General features: G+C 39.4%; 1 non-coding gene across 1 annotated transcript; it reads left to right on the top strand.

Moving 5' to 3' along the window:
- The first annotated feature begins 5,871 nt into the window (after window positions 1-5,871).
- Window positions 5,872-9,115, top strand: LOC581594. The gene is made up of 4 exons (XR_004061779.1): window positions 5,872-6,023; window positions 6,848-6,935; window positions 7,422-7,482; window positions 8,116-9,115. It is a non-coding gene; the product is annotated as an uncharacterized LOC581594 (transcript).
- Window positions 9,116-12,747: the final 3,632 nt, after the last annotated feature.

Raw genomic sequence — 12,747 nt, 5'->3', positions numbered from 1 at the left:
CATACGACCTCTAGCTCTAGTTCTGCACCTTTATTAATGTGTTCTTTATATCACAGACCCGACCGCTAGTGCCGCTCATACGACCTCTAGTTCTGCTCCTTTATTTGTGTTCTTTATAATTATGACAGACCCGACCGCTAGTGCCGCTCATACGACCTCTAGTTCTGCTCCTTTATTAATGTGTTCTTTATATCACAGACCTGACCGCTAGTGCCGCTCATACGACCTCTAGTTCTGCCCCTTTATTAATGTGTTCTTTATATCACAGACCCGACCGCTAGTGCCGCTCATACGACCTCTAGTTCTGCTCCTTTATTAATGTGTTCTTTATAATTACGACAGACCTGACCGCTATAGTGCCGCTCATACGACCTCTAGTTCTGCCCCTTTATTAATATGTTCTTTATATCACAGACCCGACCGCTAGTGCCGCTCATACGACCTCTAGCTCTAGTTCTGCACCTTTATTAATGTGTTCTTTATATCACAGACCCGACCGCTAGTGCCGCTCATATACGACCTCTAGTTCTGCTCCTTTATTAATGTGTTCTTTATATGACAGACCTGACCGCTATAGTGCCGCTCATACGACCTCTAGTTCTGCCCCTTTATTAATATGTTCTTTATATCACAGACCCGACCGCTAGTGCCGCTCATATACGACCTCTAGCTCTAGTTCTGCACCTTTATTAATGTGTTCTTTATATCACAGACCCGACGGCTAGTGCCGCTCATATACGACCTCTAGTTCTGCTCCTTTATTAATGTGTTCTTTATTATGACAGACCTGACCGCTATAGTGCCGCTCATACGACCTCTAGTTCTGCCCCTTTATTAATATGTTCTTTATATCACAGACCCGACCGCTAGTGCCGCTCATACGACCTCTAGCTCTAGTTCTGCACCTTTATTAATGTGTTCTTTATATCACAGACCCGACCGCTAGTGCCGCTCATATACGACCTCTAGTTCTGCTCCTTTATTAATGTGTTCTTTATATGACAGACCTGACCGCCATAGGCGCCGGAAGTAGGGGGCAGGGGGGCAGTTGCCCCCCCAGTCAAAAAGTGGGGGGGCAAAACGCATTTTTGCCCCCCCAAAACGCCCCCCCCCCCCTCCAAAAAAAAAAAAAAAAAGCAGTAAAGGAATAAACATGGTTTGTATTTTTAACCCAAAAGAACATAACAATAATAAAAACCTGAATTAAAGCACATATACCATTCCATTCAAAGAAAAGGAAAGTTCACAGGAATTAAATTTTTATAAACATTGCGCATGCTACCTATACGGTTTATAATAGCGATACGCGCATATCGTGGACATATTGTGCGAGAATGGGAAAACGTGTCTGTTTTTTTGGTTTTGTTATAGGGGTGAGAAGACATGAGCCCCTGAACGCTGGCGTACTGATGGGGGGGGGGGGTATATCTATACGATACCAGTGATTTACACATGTTGCTGTTATGACATGATTTTCCGGTATTTTTTCTCCATTTTTTTTTAAGTCATACCTTTTTATGCGTTTGTTGGAAAATAAGAATTCCCAAATTACAGTCGGGCGAAAAATACGCTTATTTAGAAGCCTTTATGACATGGTCTGCAAAGTGGCTGGGCTCGAGCCCCTCCCCCTCACCTTTTGAAAAAGTATGTTAAAGAGAAAAAGAAAGAAAGACGGAGAGAAAAAATAAGTGACCTGCCAATGTCACAAATAAGGCATAAAAAATGCTCATCTGACCGTAATTAAATGCCTAAAACCCCAGAGCTTACGGGTGCTCCGCCCCCGGACCCCACCAAGGGCCCTAAGGCGGGCCCCTGGATGCTCATCTGACCGTAATTAAATACCTAAAACCCCTGAGCTTCCGGGGGCCCTGCCCCCTGGACCCCACCAAGTGCCCTAGGGCGGCCCCTGGTTGCTCATCTGACCGTAGTTAAATATTAAAACCTCTGAGCTTCTGGGGGCTCCCCCCCCCCCTCTGGAACACGTCAATGGCCTTAAAGAGGCCCCTGGATGCTCATCTAACCGTAATTAAATACCTAAAATCCCTGAGCTTCCGGGGGCTCAGCCCCTTGACACCCTGCCGAGGCTGGACCCCACGCCAATTTACGCTCTACCTGATCGTTAATACTTCACTTTGAAAAACGTTCCGCGGGACCTGCATGTAACGTGTAAGACTGGTGGTGATGCAGATTTTTCGTCTGCCCCCCCCCCCTTCCGAACGTTTTTTCTCATTACGTCACTGCCCTCGGAAGGTGAGCCCCCTGGAATGTTTGCCCCCCCCCCCCCCCCCCCAATCCCAAACTGCTTCCGGCGCGCCTGCTGACCGCTATAGTGCCGCTCATACGACCTCTAGTTCTGCCCCTTTATTAATATGTTCTTTATATCACAGACCCGACCGCTAGTGGCGCTCATACGACCTCTAGCTCTAGTTCTGCACCTTTATTAATGTGTTCTTTATATCACAGGCCCGACCGCTAGTGCCGCTCATACGACCTCTAGTTCTGCTCCTTTATTAATGTGTTCTTTATATGACAGACCTGACCGCTATAGTGCCGCTCATACGACCTCTAGTTCTGCCCCTTTATTAATATGTTCTTTATATGACAGACCCGACCGCTAGTGCCGCTCATACGACCTCTAGCTCTAGTTCTGCACCTTTATTAATGTGTTCTTTATATCACAGACCCGACCGCTAGTGCCGCTCATACGACCTCTAGTTCTGCTCCTTTATTAATGTGTTCTTTATATGACAGACCTGACCTCTCGTTCTGCTCCTATAACCTGTTGTGTATAATTTACTGTAGTATCTTCTAAAAAACTGCGTTCTAACCATTCATTTCATAAAACTTGATAAGATCATGTTTTAAAGTTTTGTTCCCACTTAATTTTTGCTCATTTTAAACATTCAACTACATAAACATTTACATGTAAATCAATTTCAACAACCTAAAAAATAAAGATCAAACAAATATTCTGCTTGGTTGAGTGTTATTATATTGCCATTAAGTTCACATTATAAAATGGTAATGTATCGCATAGATTATGTATGGAGTTTCTAGACTGAACCGATGAACGTTATTTTTATGTACTTAACAAAGATTTTGTTAACAAACTTCTCCATCAACTCAAATTTACACTGGAAGAAAAAAAACTGTGACCTGATAAAAAATAGAATGCTTTACCACAGAACTAGTTTTTAATTAAAAGTTTGTTTTCTTTCACAGATTGGATCAGAAAAAATATATATATATATGCTACAAACCCTGTGATCAGGGGCGGCGATCCCGGGGGACGGGGGGACACGTCCCCCCCCCCCCCTCATTTTTTTTAGGGGGGGGGATCGTCCCTCCCTGAAAAATTGAAAAAGTGAGAAAAAAGTGTATATCAAATACTGACTAAAGACTGCAACAAACTTTTAGGCTCTGGAGGGCCCTAGAGTGCAGCGTTTAGACAAATAAAAATGCAAAAATCTTCTCGCTCCGGAGCTACGCTCTCTCGCATAATATTCTCTAAAGTGTACAGTAAATATTCTAGAAAAGTGAAGTGTGAAAAAGGTATATTGCTTGTTTTTATACTATTCTTTTGCTAATTAAAGTATGTAATTTGTTAATACAACAAAACTTCAAAAACCTGTGAGGGGATAGTCACTTCCGTAACCTCTACCCCTCTCGTTCACTTTGCCTTCTCGCCTTGGCGTAATGATGAGGAGGGGGGGTGGGGGGCAGTTGCCCCCTAATAAAATTCAAACTTGATTTATTTCTAACTCGATACCAGTGATTTACAAATGTTGCTGAAATGGTATGGTTTTTCCCTGAGCTTCTGGGGGCTCTGCCCCCTGGACCCCACCAAGGGTCCTATGGCTGGCCCCTGTTTGCTCATCTGACCGTTATTAAATGCCTAAAACCCCTGAGCTTCATGGGCCTACGCCCCTGGACCCCACCAGGGGCTCTAAGACGAGCCCCTGGATGCTCATCTGACCGTTATTAAATGCCTAAAACCCCTGAGCTTCATGGGCCTACGCCCCTGGACCACACGCCACTTTACGCTCTACTTGTTATATGCTCCATTTGCTCTACCTAATAAAATACTTTAGCCTCCCCCTCTATGAAAAACGTTCCGCGAGGCCTGCATGTACAATGTTAGAGTGGGGATGCGGATTCCCCCCCCCCGTTTTTGTTCAATATATACGCCACTGCTCCCCCGTCTCTTACATTTCGTCCCCCCCCCCCGGTCATGAAAAGAAATCGCCGCCCCTGTCTGTGATACCACATACAGTATTGGATTGTACAAATTTAACTTTTTCAGCAAATGACTTTAGTATCAAACATAATATGCCCAGTCTGACAATATAAAATATCAAGTATCCAATATCAAGTATTTCACAACAATAATAAAAAATAAGTAATCTATTTTCCCTTTATTATGTTAGCTCCCCCCCCCCCCCAAATTCTTATGGCTGGCCATACAAAATATTACAACCCAAAACAAAACAAAACAAAAACCACACAATTATTCACCATCTTGCGTGCAGGGTTGGGTTAAAATATAATTGAGAGCAGAAAGAATGACAGTATCATCTTTCTGACGACGTATTTGGGCTTTTCAATAGCTCATGGTAAAATTAATTTATGAGCTATATATTTCTTAATATATATTTATATTTATATTTATATCTATTTTGTTTTCAGTGATATTTTTTATATATATTTGTCTAAACTCTTAAACCTCAAATTACAACACGTAATTACCAATTTGACTATCATTATTTTTTTTATTTAAAAAAACAACAACTAAGAAATGCATATAAAATATATGAGATACTGAAACACTTACTGATGCATTCATTAGAGCCAATGTGTTGACTACATCGATAATAAGCACGAGTTGAATACTTGTCGGTTGTCAGTCAAAACAAACTTTACAAAGACATGAGGAGTATAACCTTGAAATCACATCAACACATATGTATAATACTCATGCTGGTTTCTATATGGGCAAAAAAGGAATCATCTTTAACAGTGCTCAATGAAACTATGAAGGGTTTCGTTCAATTAAAAAAAAAAAAAAATCATATTTATTTGCTCTGACATATTTCCCTTTGCTTTTTACAACTTCATAGTCAGGCCCTAGTAACTGATTACTTTCACTATGACATGAATTGTTGAAATGAACAGATAACCAATACTATAACTTGTTCATGGATTTGAATATTATATGTTATTCGATGGAAACTTGAATACATACAAACTCATTTTTTGGTTTTGGTTAAGGGCTGAGGTTGACTTTGCCTTTCCAGTGCTACAGCATCAAAAGGAATTCAGGTCGCTGAAGCTCATAGATTTATATCCTGAACATGTCAAATGTACCACTTAAACATATTTTCATAGATGATACAAAAATGTCCCCACATCACTTAATCACATAATACTGGACACTATTTGTGTCCAGTTATTGTTATGCATGCTGAGTAATAAAGGAGCAAACGTAAATATACTGGACCTCAGTAGGGACATCAAAGGATACATAACCATCTGTTTTATTAGAATTTGTATTTTTTCTTTAATTCTAAAAAGAAAAGAAGAAAAAAAGATTCTTGTTGTTGTTAAAAACCTGCATTGTAAGTAATGGTCACTGAACCGATTGATCAATGGCTGCACTAAAATTCATATTAAAATTTCTCTTTTATGATTAAACAAAGTATTTTGGACATCTATCCTCAACATCAAGCTAGGGATGAGCAAAATATAAATCAGCTGTTACATACCGTTCGTGTTCGAGTTTGTATCGCGCGCGCTGTATAATGAATATGCATGAAGTGTGACGTATATTTTGACTTGACCACGCCCCCGACCTCTAGTGCCGCTCTTCGTATGCTATCCTATAGAAAGTCGCCATTTTCATTGCGACGGACAGGAACGAAGCAGTACATCTGCCTAAATTTCTCAATTTTCGTTGAAATTGGTCTGTGTAATCTTCCAAAATGATGCAAGGTTTGACGTGGTCGAGCTTAAAGCACCATAAAGCGGTAATTTAATCTCATGAAATCGTTTTAATATATGTTAAATAGTTGGTCAAAAACCTGTGAGACTGTGTCTGTGAATGTGTGATGCGATGTGTGTTCTAAATCTAAGTTGTATTTGTATGCGATTTGCATGCAGATCGCGAACCTGCCTTTTTGTATCCAAGTGCACTGGCACTGCACTGGCAGTGCAGTGCGTGTAGGTAGCCTTAAAGGCTCCCTTGAAATGTTTTTTATGATATTATTTAAGGGAGCCTTAACCGCCTCCCATACCACTGCACGGAGAGGTAGGTAAACAACATCTCAAATGTGTCCAAAATCACACTTTCCCGCACCCGACCAATATTGGACAGTGGCTTTGATGAATTTTATGTTGGTTGTAATCGTAATTAGTCTAGATCTACATCCTAAATTTAAAAATCGGAGGTAAAAGTAAGGAAATAATAGCCATTTTCTTACCAGACCGATACAGCTCAGCTCCCTTTTCATGTGTACTGTCTGAATTCACGCTCTCTACACAATGGTGATGACCTCTGACTGGCACTTCCGTGATTGTGCTGCTTCCGTATAATGCGCTGTATAAGTGTTATTCAGCGCATTATACGGAAGCAGCAGATCCTCATTAAATTCATGTAAGTAATTAACATTAATCATTCATCTCAGTCGCTAACTTCACGCAAGCGCCCGCACCTTACCGTCCACTGCACATGATGACACAGGCTATTTGGAGTTTGAAAAAATGTATAGAGTCTACATATGCTGCTTGAAAAATATAAATCTGAAGTGACATCATCTCTCTCTCTCTCTCTCTTCTCCCTTTGCCTCTTCAGTTGATTCCTCTGTTCATTGCAACCGGGGAGGAGCAGTATTTGCAGCTTTCTACTTGACTAGGCTGGTAACGAAAAGCCCAGATGCATCGTAAGTTCAGATTGTTTACTTTCTTGTTATGTACATGTATCTCATGCATGCTGCAGGTTAGGAGCGAGTTGCCAAATTATGTGGTTCAGTTTAGTGACATTTTGCAATAAATTTTGGTCCTTTCAACATATAAGTCTCTTTCTTTGATGTTCCTTTCTTTAAAAATTCACTTGCAAGAACGGTTCTAATTTTTCATGCATGATTTTGGTTTTATAGAGCTGAAATGAACTGACCAAAAAAAAATACATTGTTGTATTAACACCTACCGGTAGTCATAATGGGCCGAAATAGTAAAATACAGAGAAATGGGACTAATAGAGTTACCTTGTAACAGCAGTGTTCTTTATAACAATTATCATATCCATCAATAAGATTTATGCTATTTAATAAAATTCCTTTTGCTATTATCTCAATATATACAATTGATTATTTTTATTGCTTTGTAAATCATTTTAATTCCATTCATGTTCTGTATCTCTTTTTCAGATGGAGGAGGAGCACCAACCCACACCCATGGCAGAACATCAAACCAGACCAAAACATAAAGGTAACAGAATCATACAATCTTCTCTTTTCTACTTTCAGACATAGCAAATAAGTCATAGAAAATCTTGAAAGTCTTCTTTTTTTTAAGACGAATTGAAGATTTTTTAAGTTAGAGGTAAAGTTCATTTAAGGTTTAAAGGGCTGAATCAAATATTAACACAGACCACTGCTGAGGTAACTTGGCACGGATTTAAAACTAGGCCTGAGTCCATTACAGGTTTTGCTAAACTTGGGTTCAAGTTGAAAATTTGGTGGGGACTGGGTCTTCAAACCAGGAATTCCCCCACACCAATAATTTATTGTAAATTGTTGAAATAGATACAATCGAAGCTTAAAAGCACCCAGGCTTGTATCTCACTATTGTGCAATTTTGTACATCTGACATGACAACAAAGATGTAGCCACATGTCATTTATTATCTTTAATTAGTCATCATTAACATTTCTGTACAGAAAATTCCAAGTGCTTGATATTGTGTTTTTATTCATCATCAAATGGTTTGTAAAGAATCTCTGAGTATACAAAATGTAATTAATGTACTTAGCATGTTGCAGAAATACATTTATGGATAAATGTGACCTTTTTAATTACCTTCTTTCTTTTCTTCTTTTTTTCTTTCTCTTTTTCTTTCCAGTTCTATTCAGCAGGCAAGATTGACTTCAAGAACCTAAAAAAGAATAGCCCTGACTTATAAGTACCCTGAACTGCTCTCTTCTTTATGTCATTATTTGACACAGAAATTTCTATACATATGAGATACCTAAAATTGTGAATGTACAGTGTGAATTTATTTGTAATGATTACGTAAGACCTCACCTGTTTATATTGAAATAGGACAATGCAGATATGGTCATGTTATATTCTTTGAGTTGCAACAGATTTAAAGTCCTGCCTTTTTGTAGCAGTTACATCAAGCTGTACATTCAGTTTTGGGATGTTTAAGAATAGAACACATTTGTTCAGTAATCTGTTGTTTTTTGGGCTATTTTACAGGATATATTTCTTCTACCAGACTATATTTCATTGTATGAATCATCAGTTGCATATGAAATGAAGTCCCCAAGTTATCACCCTACTGTAATAAGCACTGACATATGCTTTGATAATCAGACATTGTATTCTAAAATCTAAATTGGATACTTTGCATTGATCACTTTGAGTCATCCAATCTCAGAAACCAGAATTAGAAACTACTGCTGATAAATGATTTCACATGTCCTAGAATCAAATTTGGTCAAACAGTCTATCCAGGGAAACTACAGTGTATACCATATAAGTATTGACCCTTGAGCACAAACGTCTGAAAGAGTGGGTACATTACGCACAAAATGTCTGAGCTGAACTTTACAGAGCACAAAATGTTATCCTACTCTCCATGGTAAAAGTATTATCTTTTTCTCAATTTCTTGACGAGGTTTTGAAACATTACAGAGCACAAACCGAAAACCTATGATCTACCTGTACTGTGTATACGTAGAAATTGTTCATCCATTTACTAAACAAGTTGCTCGAACTATAGGGAAAGTCTCATATGGACATATCTTGCATATTAAACTTTGTCCAGAAAGCAATATGCCTTATGTTTGTAAAGCGATGGACAAATTGTTTCAATAAACATTTGTTGTAAACAAGAAGAAAACAGGATTGTCTATTATTATTGGTTGTCAATAACAAAGACCGGACCCTGTTTTGATCCAGGGGGGTGTTTCACAAAGATTCTAAGTTGAACTTATCTCTAAGTTGGACTTAAAAATTATGGAAAGCCGTTAGCATCTTTGAAAATATTTTGTAAAAGTTATTTTAAAAAGGCATGAAATGTTGATTCAAATCATTCATATTTTCTATCATCAAGGAGATTTCCTGTTCTTGATGTGGAATTATAAAAAAGTCTAAAATACTTGAATTTCTGCTTTTGAATATATTTCATTTTAAGGCTCCAATGGCTGTCCATAATTTTTAAGTCCAACTTAGTGTTAAGTTCTACTTAGGATCTTTGTGAAACACCCCCCAGGTCTTCAATTGTTAGATATTTTTCCACGAGACAGGAAATTGTATAAATTATAGGCAACAGAACCTGTGATCGATCATGAGATAACATGTATATATGAATGTGTATGTTGAGAGACTTGCCTGCTACCTGTATATGGAATGAGAGGTCTATTAAGTACAGTTAACTCTGCATAAGTTGAATCTGTTGCTACTTCAAAAAATGAAATAGTTTTAAAAATGTGAATTTCAACTTGGGATGTGTAAATGACATTGCATTATTTGCATAGCTTGGTAAAAAGAGTGAGAAAAAAAGATTTATATACTTGGGTGAAATTCGATGTATGCAGAGTTAACTGTTCTGTTAAGTATGTGTTAGTTCTAGTATAGTTCACATATCAAATTTTCATCTTTTCTTATATTTGCTTACCCTCATTAATGAATTCTGTCATTTCATATTTATTCCAAGAAAGTGCAAGCATACAGTACTTGAACAGTGTCATGTCTCCCAGTCATATATAACTCAACAAAAGAGGGCGCACTGTGAAAACGCGGTAGAGATCCTAGTCAAATATATAGGATCTCTAAAAAACACCATACAAATAATTATGTACTCGTATTCTAATACAGGATCTCTTAAAACACACGGGCATGAGAGAGAGAGAGAGAGAGAGAGAGAGAGAGAGGGGGGGGGGGGGCATGGATAGCTTGTCTTTTTCTCTCTGGTCATTTTTTTCTTCCTTCCTTTCCTCATCCCTTTCTTTCGTATTGCATGTACTTATTTTAAGACGGTCACAATGTAACAAAAGAGTACTACACAAGTTTGATGTTCATTAATTCTCCACACAATGTACAAAATTATAGACAGACCATCAACATTCTCTAGTCAGCTCAATGATAGTGTGACTAAACAACAGACTTCTTAAAATTGTGTTGAAACTTGTGAAGAGGAACTAGGGAGGACAAGAAAATGGGCTAGAGACTGGAGGACATAATTAATGTTTCTTGGTTGAGAGAGACTTTTGAAAGAGGGAGAGAGAGGGGGGGGGGCGGATGTTGGAGGAATGGAGAGAGAGCCTGGAAAGAAGGAGGGACGTAGAGGAGATTTAATGTACATGGATATGCTTTATAAATATTGAGGGAGGGCATAAGAATTATAAGCTATATTATCGAGGTTCTAGTGGGGGGGGGGGGCAAAACGCCCCCCCCTCCAAAAAAAGAAGAAAGAAAAGCAGTAAAGGAGTAAAGATGGTTTGTATATTGAAAAAAGCAAAAGCACATAACAATAATAAAAACCTGAATTAAATCACATATAAAAGTCCATTCAAAGAAAAGGAAATTTAACAGGAATTAAATTTCCTATACATTTCGCCTGCCACCTATATTTATCAATGGAGGTTTTTATAATAGCGATAAGCGCATATCGTGGAAATATTGTGAGAGGATGGAAAAGCGTGTGTGTTTTTTGTTAAAGGGGTGAGAGGACATGAGCCCCTGAACGCTGGCGTTCTGTAGGGGAGGGGGGGGGGCAGGGGCGGATCCAGCCGGCGGCAGGGGAGGGGGCGCAATTCGTGAGAAAATATTTAGCGGCGAAATAGCCGGCCGATAATTCGCATAGTGGGGGTGGGAGGGGGTGGGGGGTAGTGAGCACTAATTTATTTATTTTTTGCTCCCGAAAATTTGAAAATCGTGCCGGCCGAAAATTTGCTCAGGCCCCCCCCCCCCCCCCCCCCCCCTGGATCCACCACTGGTGTCCAACAATTTTTGACAAAATAACTAAAACTTCTATTGTGCAAAATGGATGACTCCGGAGAGTCTTTGCATTTTAGAGTACCTAGATAATATGCTTTCCATAATACTCTCATTACCTTAGCCTGCCTATACACTCTTTCAATTCAATGGACTTGAATTTCTCTGTACATTAACCTGTACAACTATAATTACTTTTACCTCATTTATCTTTTATCTTTTTTTTTTGAAGAGCACCTAAATAGATTGTAAAACAAAGGTGTTTTAAGTATTATTATAATCATGAAGTTGTTATCGTTATGCACATAATCAAGAAACTAAGGTTACCTGTTTACGATTCAATTCCATATGGTGTTTAATTATTATGATAATCACAAAGGTATGATTGTCATGCACAATGTTATAATCAAGAACCTAATTAGGTTACCTGTTTACGATTCATTTCCATATGGTGTTTTAATTATTATGATAATCAGAAAGGTTTGATTATTTGTGACACTGGTAGGACACTGATTAGCATGAGGTCCAGCGGGCGGAGCCCCCAGAAGCTCAAGGGTTTTAGGCACTAAATTACGGTCAGATGAGTATCAGGGGGCCCGCCTTAGGGCTGTTGGGGGCAGAGCCCCCAGAAGCTCAGGGGTTTTAGGCGTTTATTTACGGTCAGATGAGCATTTTTTGATACCTTATTTTGTTGTGACACTGGCAGTTAACCATTTTTTCTTTCTTGCTCTTTTTCTTTCCATTTCTCTTTAATATACTTTGTCAAAAAGTGAGTGGGGGGGGGGGGAGGGAGCTGGAAGCTCCCGATCCCCGCCGTTCCGCGGATCCAGGATGCAGGCGCGGATCCAGGGTTTCTTAGGGAGGGGGCCTAACTTTTTTTTTTTTGCTCCCGAAAATGTGAAAATCGTGCCGGCCGAAAAGTTGCTCAGTGTGTGTGTGTGTGTGTGTGTGTGTGTGTGTGTGTGTGTGGGGGGGGGTAGTGAGCACTATTTTTATTTGGTCCTCGAAAATTTGCCCCCCCCCCCCCCCCCCCCCCCCCCCCCCCCCCACTGGATCCGCCACTGCATGTAGGCACCTCAAGAAGCATATTTCTTGCCTGGCTGTAAATTTAGGAATTTGTCATTTTACAACAAACGCATACAAAATATGTATAGTTTACTAAAAAATGAGGAAAAATCTCGGAAAATTATGTCATTTCAGCATTATGTGTAACCACCGTGACGGTTATGGAATCAGAAATAAACCCCCTCTCCGATCAAGACGCCAGTGCCCCGCCCCTCCCCCCCTGATTTACACTTTGTTGGCGGAAAAAAAAATCGCAACTGATCTCCCTTACCTTTCTTCTTTTTCTTTTTTTTTCTTTCCCTTTCTCTCCGCATTTTTTTTTTTTTTGCCCCGGAAATTGGAAAAATTACGCCGTCAGATATTTTGTTCAGTGGCTTGGGGGGGGGGGGGGGGGGAAGGAACACTTTTTTTTCCTTCTTTTTTTTCCCCAAGGGGGGGGGGGGTATTTCCTTTTCGATACCAGTAA

This window comes from Strongylocentrotus purpuratus, unplaced genomic scaffold (genome assembly GCF_000002235.5).
Source record: "Strongylocentrotus purpuratus isolate Spur 01 unplaced genomic scaffold, Spur_5.0 spur5_scaffold_6, whole genome shotgun sequence".
In the NCBI taxonomy this organism is placed as follows: domain Eukaryota; kingdom Metazoa; phylum Echinodermata; class Echinoidea; order Camarodonta; family Strongylocentrotidae; genus Strongylocentrotus; species Strongylocentrotus purpuratus.
The sequence above is the reverse complement of the archived record's forward strand: the minus strand, read 5'-3'. Positions and strand labels throughout refer to the sequence as shown.